Below are 13,680 nucleotides of genomic sequence, written 5' to 3' on the forward strand. Positions count from 1 at the left end.
TTGGTACTTTTTTATATTTTCTATTTCTCTGTTGATATTTCCTATCTTTTCATTCATTATGAACATATTTTCCATTCCTTATGACCATAATTTTAATTACGCTGCTTTAAAGTTCTTGTCTGTTAACTCTAACATCTTTGTCATCTTGGGGTTTGCATCTGTGGACTGTATTTTTCCTCTGAAATTGGGCCATATTTTCTGACTCTGTATGCCAAAAACATTTGGATTGTATTTTCTGAATATTATATTGTATAGACTCTGGAATCTATTGTATTACTCTGAAAATTATTTGTTTTAGCAGACAATTAACTTTGTTAGACTCAAACTGCAACATTTCATGGCCTGTAGTAGGCCCCTCACTCAAATCTCAGTTCCATTCTTTAAGCCTAAACTATGAACTGCTTTCAGTTTGTCCCACCTAGGTTCAGCTAGGTGCCTGGACTGAGTTTAAATACATAATTTCAGGCTCTCTGGCTCTGGCTTTCTCCTTCCTTGGATTTATTCCTCGCTCTCCAGGGGCTCTGGTTGCCCCAGGCTGCTTCCCCTGGTAATGCCAGTGAAAGACAGAGGGGTTTCTGTTGAAGCTTTTGTTGCCCCTGCACAGCTGTGATCGAGGCTACCCTCAGGGCAAAGGTGCAAAAAATGGGGAACTCATTCCTTGCTGGTCACTTACTCCAAGTTTCAGCTCCCCTCACAAACCTATCTTTGTTCAGTCTCAAGAGCCCTCGGGTAATTATTTTGTTTTGTTTTGTTTTTTAATACTATCCAGAGTTTGTCTGTTATTTACAGGAAGATCAGTTTGTTAGGTACTGGAACCTAACCAGATTGGAAGGCCCTTATTCACTCTTGATCAGTTTGGTTCTTTCTTTTTACCTCTTCTTCCATCTTCTGTTCAGGTTAATAAGGTCAAGTTTTTCATCATTTCTCTCTGTGTCTTTAGGAGATTATGACTTAAAAGAAGTTCTTCTAATTAAATCCCAACTCTTCATTCCTCCTCTTCTTTCCCCCTCATCCCCTGACACTCAGAAACAAACACACCCCTGCTTTACTAGGCAGATGACTTATATTGCTCCCCACCCAACCTTAGGACAATCTGGCTGCTTCTCTATCTGAAATCATGCCTATCATATACCTAGCACTAGAGCACTAGTTAGCACAGTACAAATATTGATTGTAGCCAAAAATAGACATAAGTACATATATAAATTTAGTGTAGAATGAAGGTGACAAATCACTAGAGCAAAGATGGTTCACAAATTGTCTGGGTCAAGTGGTTAGCCATCTAGAAAATATTCTAAATGGATCAGGGACATAAATGTAAAGAATGACATTTTTAAAGTAGTTAAAGAAAACCTTGGTGAAGTTTTTTATAATCTCAGCATAGGGAAAGGTTTTCTACCTATGACTCAAAATCCAGGTGCAATAATTTATTTAACTACAAAAAATTCATTATGTAAAAGTAAAAATCTTAGGCATGGCAAAGATCACCATAAACAAAGTCAAAAGACAACTGCAAAACTAGGAGAAAGTGTTTGCAATTTATATCTCAGGGGGAAAAAAGACAAATATATATATAGAAAATCCTAAAGATGCCACCAGAAAACTACTAGAGCTAATCAATGAATTTGGTAAAGTTGCAGGATACAAAATTAATACACAGAAATCTCTTGCATTCCTATACACTAACAATGAAAAATCAGAAAGAGAAATTAAGGAAACAATCCCATTTACCATTGCAACTAAAAGAATAAAATACCTAGGAATAAACCTGCCTAAAGAGGTAAAAGACTTGTACTCAGAAAACTATAAAACACTGATGAAAGAAATCAAAGATGACATAAACAGATGGAGAAATATACCATGTTCTTGGATTGGAAGAATAAATATTGTGAAAAAGACTGTACTACCCAAAGCAATCTACAGATTCAATGCAATCCCTATCAAACTACCAATGGCATTCTTCACAGAATTAGAACAAAAAATTTTACAATTCATATGGAAACACAAAAGACCCCGAGTAGCCAAACAATCTTGAGAAAGAAAAACAGAGCTGGAGGAATCAGACTCCTGACTTCAAACTATACCACAAAGCTACAGTAATCAAGACAGTATGGTACTGGCACAAAAACAGAAATACAGATCAATGGTAGAGGATAGAATGCCCAGACATAAACCCACGCACATATCACCTAATTTATAACAAAGGAGGCAAGAACATACAATGGAGAAAAGACAGCCTCTTCAATAAGTGGTGCTGGGAAAGCTGGACAGCTACATGTAAATGAATGAAATTAGAACACTACCTAACACCATACACAAAAATAAACTCCAAATGGATTAAAGTCCTAAATATAAGACCAGACACTATAAAACTCTTAGAGGAAAACATAGGAAAAGCACACTTTGACATAAACCGCAGCAAGATCTTTTTTCACCCACCTCCTAGAGTAATGGAAATTAAAAGAAAAATAATCAAAATGGGACTTAATTAAACTTAAAAGCTTTTGCACAGCAAGGGAAACAATAAACAAGACAAAAAGAGAACCCTCAGAATGGGAGAAAATATTTGCAAATGAAACAATGAACAAAGGATTTATCTCCAAAATATACAAACATCACATGGAGCTCAATATCAAAAAAACAAACAATCCAATTAAAAATTGGGTGGAAGACCTAAATAGATATTTCACCAAGGAAGACATACAGGTGGCCAATAGGCACATGAAAATATGCTCAACATTACTAATTATTAGAGAAATGCAAATCAAAACTACGATGAGGTATCACCTCACACTGGTCAGAATGGCCATTATCAAAAAAATCTAGAAACAGTAAATGCTGGAAAGGGTGTGGTGAAAAGGGGACCCTCCTGCCAACGCATATATATGGAATCTAAAAGAAAAAAAAATGGTACTGATGAACCTAGTTCCAGGGCAGGAATAAAGACATAGGCATAGAGAATGGACTTGAGGACACGGGGTGGGAGGGGGAAGCTGGGGCGAAGTGAGAGTAGCATCGACATATATACACTACCGAATGTAAAATAGTTAACTAGTGGGAAGCAGCAGCATAGCACAGGGAGATCAGTTCCATGCTTTGCAATGACCTAGAGGGGTGGGATAGGGAGGATGGGAGGGAGGCTCAAGAGGGAGGGGATATTGGGACATATGTATGCATATGGCTGATTCACTTTGGTGTACAACAGAAACTAACACAGTATTGTGAAGCAGTTATACTCCAGTAAAGATCTATTTTTTAAAAAATTCAAGGGGAAAAAAAAGACCAAAAACCCTATAGAAAAATGGACAAAAGACATAAACAGATAATTCAAAACATATTTTAAATGGTCCTTAAACATATAAAAATATGCTCAACTTCACTCATAATTAGAAAAATGAAAACTAAGACTACACCAACATCTCCCACCTTTAGATCAACAAAAGTTAAAAAGTATGACAACACATTCTGTTGGTGAGGCTACATTTTCATTTATTGCCGGTAGAAGGCACAGTGGTACAACACATTTGGAGGTGAATTTGGCAGTATCTAACAAAGCTACTTAGGCATTTACTTTTGACTCACCATTCCCACTTCTAAAACTCCAATACCCTGAAGATATACCTCTAACAATATAAAAATGCATACATATATACAGGATTACAAAGCTGTTATACAGTCTTTCTAGATTTTTATTTTTGTTGTTTAGGATATGTTTTAGGACTTTCTTCAGTTTCTGTGCCTTTTTTTTTTTTTTAACATTTCCTTACTCTACCTAACTCCCCAGTAAGTGTTATATTCTTTCTTGGTTCCTCCTACTTTTGTTTTCATCTCAGAGTAGATCTCTCAGCTCATTTGGGCATTAAAGAGGCAAAATTCCTTGGTCTAGTTCTCAGGCCCTCACCAACAGATTTAATGCCTTCCTAGCCCCACTTCCTCCTTTTCCTAAATAACCATTTCCCTACTCTCCTTCCCCACCTCAGTGCCTATCAAAACACTTCTTCCCAGTCCACTTTTCTAATTTGCATTGCAATTTACATTAAATGCTTTTTGTTTATAGAATATGTAAATTAGTTTGTGCAGGAAAAGGCTTTTAAAATACCTTCTATGTATAGTGTTTCCCAGGTCAAACTATGCTTTAGATTTTGGTAAATCTCAATCAGTAGTGATCAACCCCTTTCGCAGGTGGGTTGCATTTTTTCCTCAGTAAAATGAAAATAGAGCTAATTGAGACCCATAAATAAAATATTTTTTCTTACACCTTGAATCATATACTTTTTTTTTTTTTTTTTTTTTTGCGGTATGCGGGCCTCTCACTGTTGTGGCCTCTCCCGTTGCGGAGCACAGGCTCCGGGCGCGCAGGCTCAGTGGCCATGGCTCACGGGCCCAGCCGCTCCGCGGCATGTGGGATCTTCCCCGACCGGGGCACGAACCCGTATCCCCTGCATCGGCAGGCGGACTCTCAACCACTGCGCCACCAGGGAAGCCCCATATACGTTATTTAAGAGAAAAATGTCACCAAAAAAAGAAGAAAGAAAGAAATGGCACTGGCATTTAGTAACTAAAATGTTCATGTGTAGACAGCTGGGAGGCAGCTTTCTAATCTTTCATCCATTATAGTTGCATGATGCTTTAAAGTCTACAAAGTGCTTTCAGGTGCCATCATTTCCTACTCAAATGAACACTAAGCCTAGGTATTATTATCATTCCCACTTCACAGATGAAGAAATTGAGCTTAGAGAGATGAAATGACTGGTCTAAGGTCACAGAGCAAGTTAGGAGCAGAATGGCTAAGATTAGTTCATTCTGTGCAGTGCAGCATTTACTGAGCTCCTGTTGTATTCCAGACACTGTGCTAGTGCTGAGGGTGCAGAGGTGGATAAGGTGCTACATCTGGTATCTACAGGCATAGAGACACCCTTCCATAACCAAGACCCTCTTTACTGCACCTGCAGGATCTCCTTTCTATTTGGGCTAGCCAGGGCAGGGCAAGTCAAGCACCTCAAAGCAGGATTGGATGGGAATTCCCTGGTGGTCCAGTGGTTAGGACTCTGCACTTCCACTGCAGGGGGCCCGGGTTGAATCACTGGTCAGGAACTAAGAATCCATGCAGCTCGGCCAAAAAAAAAAAAGCAAGATTGGATGGCAGGGAATATTGTCAACTCCTTGTCACAGGATGTTGCTCCCACAGCTCCAGATGTGTGGGGATGCAGTGCAGCTTCTCCCTTAGAGAAGTCCCTACCACCAATCACAGGCTTCTTCACCCTTAGAAACACACAGGCCTGAGAAAAAGCAATTCTGAGAAGATTACTTTCCCAGCCAAAGTAATTGCTCTGGAAACATTTTCTTTCCTAATTCATCTTCTTACTAAGGGCCGAAATATTTGGAATTAGGTTAGGACATGTCTCAGAGCTAGAGGTGCCCACAGGTCCCTATATTGTCTCCAATAATGTAAATCATCCATCGTGAATCATTAGTATTTCATTCTTTAGTTAACAGTCAAGTCTTTTTTTTTTTTAGCCCACCTTAGCCTGCACCGCCTTGACCCTCCATCATAAAACTCTCTGCGTAGCTGACTAGGGCTGGAAAAGAGGCATGTCCACTACAAGCTGAGGGATCTCTGCTTGTGTTCTGCTCATGGGACTCCCAGATTCCTCTCCCGTCTTTCCACCACTTCCCACTACCACCACAGAACAGGAAAGCATGTGTGGGAGGCCTGGGCTGAGACGTGGGCATCCCACACAAGCTAATAGTTCGGCACATCTTCAAACAAATATTTTTAAAATACTAATTCAACAATTGTTTAGGAGTCAAAGGCTACAAAGAGGAAGAGAAAGGAAAGGAGTACTGGCTCTGTTCTGCCCAGTCTTGCACACTTCCCTAAGCAGAGCCAAAGCCCACCCTTCTTAGAAATAGGTGTAGTGACTACCTGTTGTTACATGAGTGTGTTCCTTTGTGGGGGTCTCATCCTTCACCCCAGCAGTTTGTGTCAGTCCTCACTTCCTCCCTTCTGCTTTAGCCTTCTTGCTATTCCTCCAGTATACCAACCTCATTCTCACTTCAAGACCTTTGACGTTGCTGATTCCTTTATAAGGAACAGTCTTCCCACAGATGTTTTCATGATTCAGTCGTTCACTTGGTTCAAGTCTCTGCTCAACTATTACCTTCTTAGAGCATACTTCTTCCCTGGCCAGCCAAGATAAAGGTACACACACACACACACACACACACACACACACACACACTTATCCTGATTTATTTTTCTTCATTATTATTATCTGTAATTTTTTTCTGTTTTGTTTATTTTCTGTTCTCCCACTAGAATGGTAAACCATGAAAGCAGAGAATTTGTCTTTTTCTTTGTTGACACCAAGCAGTGCCTAGCTCATAGAAGGCACTAAATAAATAATTATTTGAATGACAAATTAAATGAATGAATAAGTGAATGAATGAATGAATGGCAGCAGTAGTCTCCCTGGGAGGGTATAGTTCTGGGAAATAAATTTTCTCTATCTCATTACACTTCTACTTATAGACTGGGGCCCTAGGAAGATGATCACCACTTGGTCAGTCCTGTGCTCACTTCTCTGCAGAGGACACGCTGCCTTAACCCCCACTACCCCTGCCACCTCCTTTCAAGGGGCTTCTCCTTTTTCCCAGGGTCCAATCATTACCACCACAAATGAGGCAAATGAGCTCAGAAAGACAAGCTAGACTGCCCCTAACATTTTGAGCTGTCAGAGACTATCCCCTTGCAGTTATTGATTTTAAGACAGTGGTTGAATGCCTCTGCACAGTTGTTCCTGAGCCAACTTTGTCTGCTCTGATTACTTATCCTAGTTGTTAACATCCTGAAGCCACTCCTGTATTCACAGGGTACACAGCACTGATTGTAAACTGACCCAGGAAGGCTAAGGTACCATGATTATACAGTTTCTGTAGTGGTTCTTGACATTTTTGGGGTCACAGAGCTCTTCTGAGAATCTGATAAAAGCTAAGGTCCTATCCCCCTCCTCCACCCCTCCAAAATACACCTATACACATATAGACAAAATTGTATACAATTTCAGGGGTTCCCAGAACCCCTGAAGCCCATCCATAACACCCAAGGACGGGTGACATGATGGTCATTTAGAAAGAAATAGGGGGCTTCCCTGGTGGCGCAGTGGTTGAGAGTCTGCCTGCCGATGCAGGGGATACGGGTTCGTGCCCCGGTCCGGGAAGATCCCACATGCCGCGGAGCGGCTGGGCCTGTGAGCCATGGCCGCTGAGCCTGCGCGTCCAGAGCCTGTGCTCTGCAACGGGAGAGGCCACAACAGCGAGAGGCCCGCGTACCGCAAAAAAAATAAAAAATAGAAAGAAATAGGTTTGGCCTATAGGTCAAGACCTTTGTGGGACTGGGGAGGATGTGCAGGAGCATCATTTTCCTGGGCTTCTACTTTAGACATTCTATGTCAAGAGAGAAATATAGCCATTATATATGTAAGTATGTGTTAAAGTGTTAAATTCTCCCATTTTAAACACATTTCAATTTTGTAACACTATTTTAGGGTTGACTTCTGAAAAGGATTGCTTTAGGCATTACCTTACTACCTTTAGGCTCTCTTAGTCTTTCCCATTATTGTGCCTCTTCCAGAAAAGCTTAGCCCAGTGAAGGATGTCGCTGCTTATGGCCACAGGGAGGCAGGGTAGGTCCAAAAACTGAATGTGAATGCCAGCTGCAGCTAGACTGCAACAGACTAGGCCTTCTTTTGTCAGGAACACCCAGACACTCAGAGCCGCCACCTTCACTCCAGTAACCTTTCTAGTTCATAACAGTGTGACCAGTCCCTGCTAGACAGTCAATATGGAAGCTGTTCTTCAACGTCTGAGAAGTCTCCTTCCCATTCCCCAGGTTTAGTACATTTAGTTATATTTGTGAAGAACACAGGACCAGGTGTTGATGTTCTTACGTATGTTGGTGGCAGGGAGAAAGTCACCGAGATAAGTGATTGGAAAAAAAGAATTTTAAAAAAGGAAAGCACATTCTTTTCCTATAAGAGCAAATCATTTTGTTGATGAGAGAAAAGGAAGAAAATGCCATTTGTTAGACCTACTGCATGCCATTCATGCAGGTAATCATCTCACTTCTTATGCCTCCTATAACTATGAAATATGTTGTGCTATCCCCACTTTGCCCAAAGTCACATAGCTAACAACTTTCAAGCCACAATTCAAACCCTGGTCTTTCCACTACATTCCACCACCTTTCATAAACTCAAAAAAAATTAAGAAAACCCTTCAGGAGAAACAAAGTAACAAGTATAATTAGTATTGCCTGTATGGAGTCCACAGATACCCAGGAGGTACTGATTAAAACCAATAGGGAGGATATAATTAAGCATAACTTCTTGGACAAAGTCAGTTCTGAGTTGGAACCTGGAGGAGCTGCAGGCCATGGATTGACAAGAGTAATAAAAGCACTAAGGAAGGAAGTCACGTGGCAGGGAGACTAGCTCAGTTGAAGCCCAAGAGTTACAGGAAAAAGTAATGAGAGCTGAGGAGGAGGGAGCAATTGTTTAACTCAACAGGCACTTGCTAATCTTCGGCTCTCTGCAAGCTGCTGAGCTGAGGGATGGAGGGGTGGGGGTGTTGATAGGTTCTCAACAGGCAGAGAAGAGGAGGAATGTATTGATATGAGCCATACAGAGTAAGGGAAGAATGGGGGTATTTGAGGAATAATGAGTAGCAGCAAGTGGTACAAAATGAGTGAAGGGAATAAAGATGACAGCAGGAAGGCAGTATGTGCTCTTTAGGAAAGGAAGGATCTGATGAAACTATGTTTTAGAAAAATTAACTGGTAGTAAGAAGTACCAGAGGGGAAAGAATGGAGTTTGATGGGACAGCTAAGAGGCTACTGCCATAATCCAGGCACAAGCAAATGGCTGCCTGGACCAGTGGCAGAGAATACGGAAAAGAAGTTCTCTCTCTAAAGTGTTCTGGTTTACACATTAGTCTTTAGCTTGGATGATGTGAGAAGGTCCCCTCAAATCTGAAGCAAAGCGCCTCTATGGCGATTACCTGAGAACTTTTTCAAAGGAAGAAGCTCCGCTCTGTGGCTCTTCCAAGAACCTGTAGGTTAAGAAGTTGGAAAGAACTCTCATACCGTATACAAAAATAAACTCAAAATGGATTAAAGGCTTAAATGTAAGACCTGAGACCACAAAACTTCCAGAAGAAAATACAGGCAGTAAGCTCTTTGGCATCAATCTTAGCAATATTTTTTTGAACATGTCTCCTAAGGCAAGGGAAACAAAGCAAAAATAAACAAACGGGACTACGACAAACTGAAAAGCTTTTGCACAGTGAAGGGAACTATCGACAAAATGGAAAGCCAGCCCACTGAATGGGAGAAGATATTTGCAAACGATGTATCTGAAAAAGGGTTAATATCCAAAATATACAATGAACCTATACAACTCAACATCAAAAAACGAACAACCCGGGGCTTCCCTGGTGGCGCAGTGGTTAAGAGTCCGTCTGCCAATGCAGGGCACATGGGCTCGAACCCTCGTCCGGGAAGATCCCACATGCCATAGAGCAACTAACCACGTGCACCAAAACTGAGCCTCCACTCTAGAGCCCACGAGCCACAACTACTGAAGCCCGTGTGCCTAGAGCCCATGCTCCACAACAAGAGAAGCCACCTAGATGAGAAGCCCGTGCACTGCAACAAAGAGTAGCCCCCACTCGCCACAACTAGAGAAAGCCCGCGCACAGCAATGAAGACCCAACACAGCCAAAAATAAATAAATAAAATAAATAATTTTTTTTAAATGAACAACCCAATTTAAAAATGGGTAAGGGACCTAGATAGACATTTTTCCAAAGAAGACATACAGAAGGTCAACAGGCACATGAAAAGATGCTCAGCATCACTAATCATCAGGGAAATGCGAATCAACATCACAATCACTTCACACCTGTCAGAATGGCTATTATCAAAAAGACAGCAAATAATAAATGTTGACAAGGATGTGGCGAAAAGGGAACCCTCATGCACTGTTAGTGGGAATGTAAATTTGTGTAGCTACTATGAAAAACAGTATGGAGTTTCCTCAAAAAATTAAAAATAGAGCTACCATATGATCCATCAGTTCCACTCCTGAGTGCTTATTCAAAGAAAAAACACTAATTTGAAAAGATATATGCACCCCTATGTTCATTGTAGCACTATTTACAGTAGCCTAGATACGGAAGAAACCTAAGTGCCCATCAATAGATGAATGGATAAAGAAGATGTGGTATATATACACAATGGAATATTACTCAGCCATAGAAAAAAAAAGAATGATATCTTGCCATTTGCAACAGCATGGATGGACCCAGAGGGTATTATTCTAAGTGAAATAAGTCAGACAGAGAAAGACAAATACTGTCAGATTTCACGTATATGTGAAATCTAAAAAACAAAACAAATGAACAAACCTAACTAAACAGAAACAAAGTCATAGATATAGAGAACAAACAGGTGGTTGCTAGAGGGGAGGAGAGTAGGGAGAGCAGAGAAATAGCTGAGGGAGGGTAAGAGGTACAAACTTTCAATTACAAAATAAATGAGTCACAGGTATCAAATGTACAGTATGGGGAATATAGTCAATAATTATGTAGTATCTTTGTATGATGACAGATGGTAACTAGACTTACCATGATGTTCATTTGGGGATGTATAGAAATATCAAATCACTATGTTGTGTACCAGGAACTAACATAGTGTTGTAAGTCAATTTCACTTCAAAAACCAACGAACTCATAGAAAAAGAGATCAGATTTGTGGTTACCAGAGGCAGGGGGTGGGGGAGGGTGAATTGAATTAAGGTGGTCAAAAGGTACAAAATTCCAATTATAAGATAAATAAGTACTAGGGATGTAAGGTACAACATAATAAATATAATTAACACTGCTGTACATTATATATGGAAGTTGTTATAGAGTAAATCCTGAGTTCTCATTACAAGAAAAATTTTTTTTGTATTTCTTTAATTTTATATCTATGAGATGATAGATGTTCACTAAACTTATTGTGGTAATCATCTCATGATGTGCCTAAGCCAAGTCATTATACTGCACACTTTAAACTTACACAGTGCTCTATGTCGATTATATCCCAATAAAACTGGAAGAGAAAAAAGAAGTTGGAACGAACTTTAGCAACATTGATGGAGTGTCTGCAGGGGAGATTGGCATTTTCCTTCACAGAGGCAACATGTTTCAGGCCTGGTTCTTCAGCTTTACAGAATCAGAAAGTTGATTTTATCAACATCCTCTCGGAGATAGAGTCACCTTATCAAGCTCAAGACTAAAGTATTAGCCAGAATATTTTAGAGGAAGAACCATAACCACTATAATCATCAAGAAGAACAGAAACTTGACAAACACATCCTGCCATCAGGATGCCTCACTGAGCCAGCACTCCCTCTCCTCTGAGCCACACTTGGATGATGGCTGCCAGCATCTGCCACTGTTGCTCCCTTCCTCTGTGCTCCATTTCTGGCCAACCCCTTCTAATGGACACATTCATTCTTTAGATAAGCCAGTACCATCCATAGGCTCTAGTCAAATCTTGCTCTGGTCTGTAAGCCATTCTCCTTTTCTTTAAATTTATTTAATCTTTATATGTTTTTTTTTATTTAATTAATTTATTTTTGGCTGCGTTGGATCTTCGTTGCTGTGCTCAGGCTTTCTCTCCAGTTGTGGCGAGCGGGGACTACTCCTCCTTGCAGTACGTGAGCTTTAGGCACGTGGGCTTCAGTAGTTGTGCCGCACGGGCTTAGCTGCTCCACAGCATGTGGGATCTTCCCAGACCAGGGCTCGAACACGTGTCCCCAGCATTGGCAGCCGGATTCTTAACCACTGTGCCACCAGGGAAATCCCCATTCTCCTTTTTTAAGGTGACTGTTTTTCATAGACCTCATCACTCTGTATTGATTTTATTGTTTAATTATTTGAGGAAACACCTATTGTTCTTATTTCCAGATTCTCAACTTTGCTATTGTCCCCATGTACTGCCCATGGTAGGAATTTCTAATCTTCAACCCTTTCCCTGGGGAGAAAAAAACACTTATTTGTCTTATCCAAAATTCTGTTGTTTGAACTTGGGGCAATATTATCCTCTCTACTTTTTGAGATCCTTTGTTCAATTTCATTTATTTAGTTCTTTATCTGCCTCCTTATGCTTTAATAACCATTTTGCCTCTTTGAAGAGAAGCTGTTCAGTCATTTCCATACTTCTTACTCAAGTTGAAGTCCAGGCTCAGAAAAATTACTTCTTGTTTTTCCTATGACACAATAAGTTTCACATTATTAAAAAGAACATTTCTCTTCACTCATGAGGAACGTTTCTTTGACAATGACTTCACATTTATCACTGTAGTACCTGAAAACATAGTAGAGCAGATGAGATTTTAAGGAGAAATGGTCAAGAATAATGTTGCTTTATAAACTCCTTAAGGCAAAGAATACCATATACCTTTGTATATTATTTCATCTTCCATGTAGTACATAATTAATATTATTGCTTGATGCAATGAATGAAATAGCTAGTAAGCTAATGAACCCTCATAACTATCCACAGAAGATGGTAGAGTTTTTTTTTTTTTTAAGTGAAAGCGAGTTTATTTAGAGAGATACACATTCCATAGGCAGAATGTGGTCCGTCACAGAGGGCGAGAGCAGCTGATGGTACAGTTTTAATTATACTGGTCGAAGAGAAATGCATTTGGTGCCCCTTTTCAGCCACAGAATAATTCGATAAATATAATATGAAGTCACTTAAGTCTCACCACACTTTCCCTGCTTGGGTGCCAATACGTTGGACTGAAGCCCTTTGTTTCCTGTGGAGAGTCTGCCACCTCTGCAGACTTGTCCTCAGGAATGTTGTTCTAGAAATAAACCAGCTTTCTCCTTGGGGTCCATGAGTCATACATAGAAGTTAATTCATTGGAGCAACTGGCTTTTCTTAGGCCCTTTGTAAAAGTATTTCAGAGAGTCCCTCATGGTGAGGCAAAAAAAGTCATGCTCCTCTTCAGTTTCTTTCCAGCTCTTGTCTCATTTCCTCTCTCAGTGCTTCCTCCATCACCTTATACTTGGCTTTTACTGACAAACTTTACCTCCAGACCTAGATCCCAATTCCTGAGCTAGTGTTGCCTAAAGAAGGAAGTAGACCATCAAAGCCTCATTACCCCACCTACCTACTCTCATTTGGAGATTCAGATTTGGAGTCAAACCACACTCCACCAGACCATCCCTGTCTTCTTGGCTGCTAATCACACTTGTGAGATATAGTATGTCAATAGCAAACTTGTATAATCTGTGTCAGAAGGTGGAGGTCAGGAATTCATCTTTTTTTCTTTTAGTCTTTTTTAAATTTATTTTTTTTATAACAGAGATAATAACTGAATACATTTTCACTGTGAAACAACAACATAAAACTGAAGTCCCCCTTGTTAACTAAGTATTTAACTTGCATTGCTATATTATTTTTGGCTGTTCTTGTATTCTAGAGTTTTTAAAAATATTCAATACAAGAAATACATGAATACAATAAAATACAAACACTATAGAAGTATGAATAATAAAAAGTGAATGTATCTCAGAACTCTGCCCTATTTCCTGTCCACTATTAAGAGTTTGATAATAGCCTTC

At 40.0% G+C, this 13,680-nt stretch overlaps 1 protein-coding gene across 2 annotated transcripts in view; it reads left to right on the forward strand.

Annotated features, from left to right (window-relative positions):
- The window catches only part of M1AP (meiosis 1 associated protein), a 76,919-nt gene that overhangs the window by 38,813 nt on the left and 24,426 nt on the right, over positions 1–13,680 (forward strand). The gene's annotated exons all lie outside the window — the stretch shown is intronic.

This window comes from Pseudorca crassidens, chromosome 14 (genome assembly GCF_039906515.1).
Source record: "Pseudorca crassidens isolate mPseCra1 chromosome 14, mPseCra1.hap1, whole genome shotgun sequence".
NCBI classification, from domain to species: Eukaryota; Metazoa; Chordata; class Mammalia; order Artiodactyla; family Delphinidae; genus Pseudorca; species Pseudorca crassidens.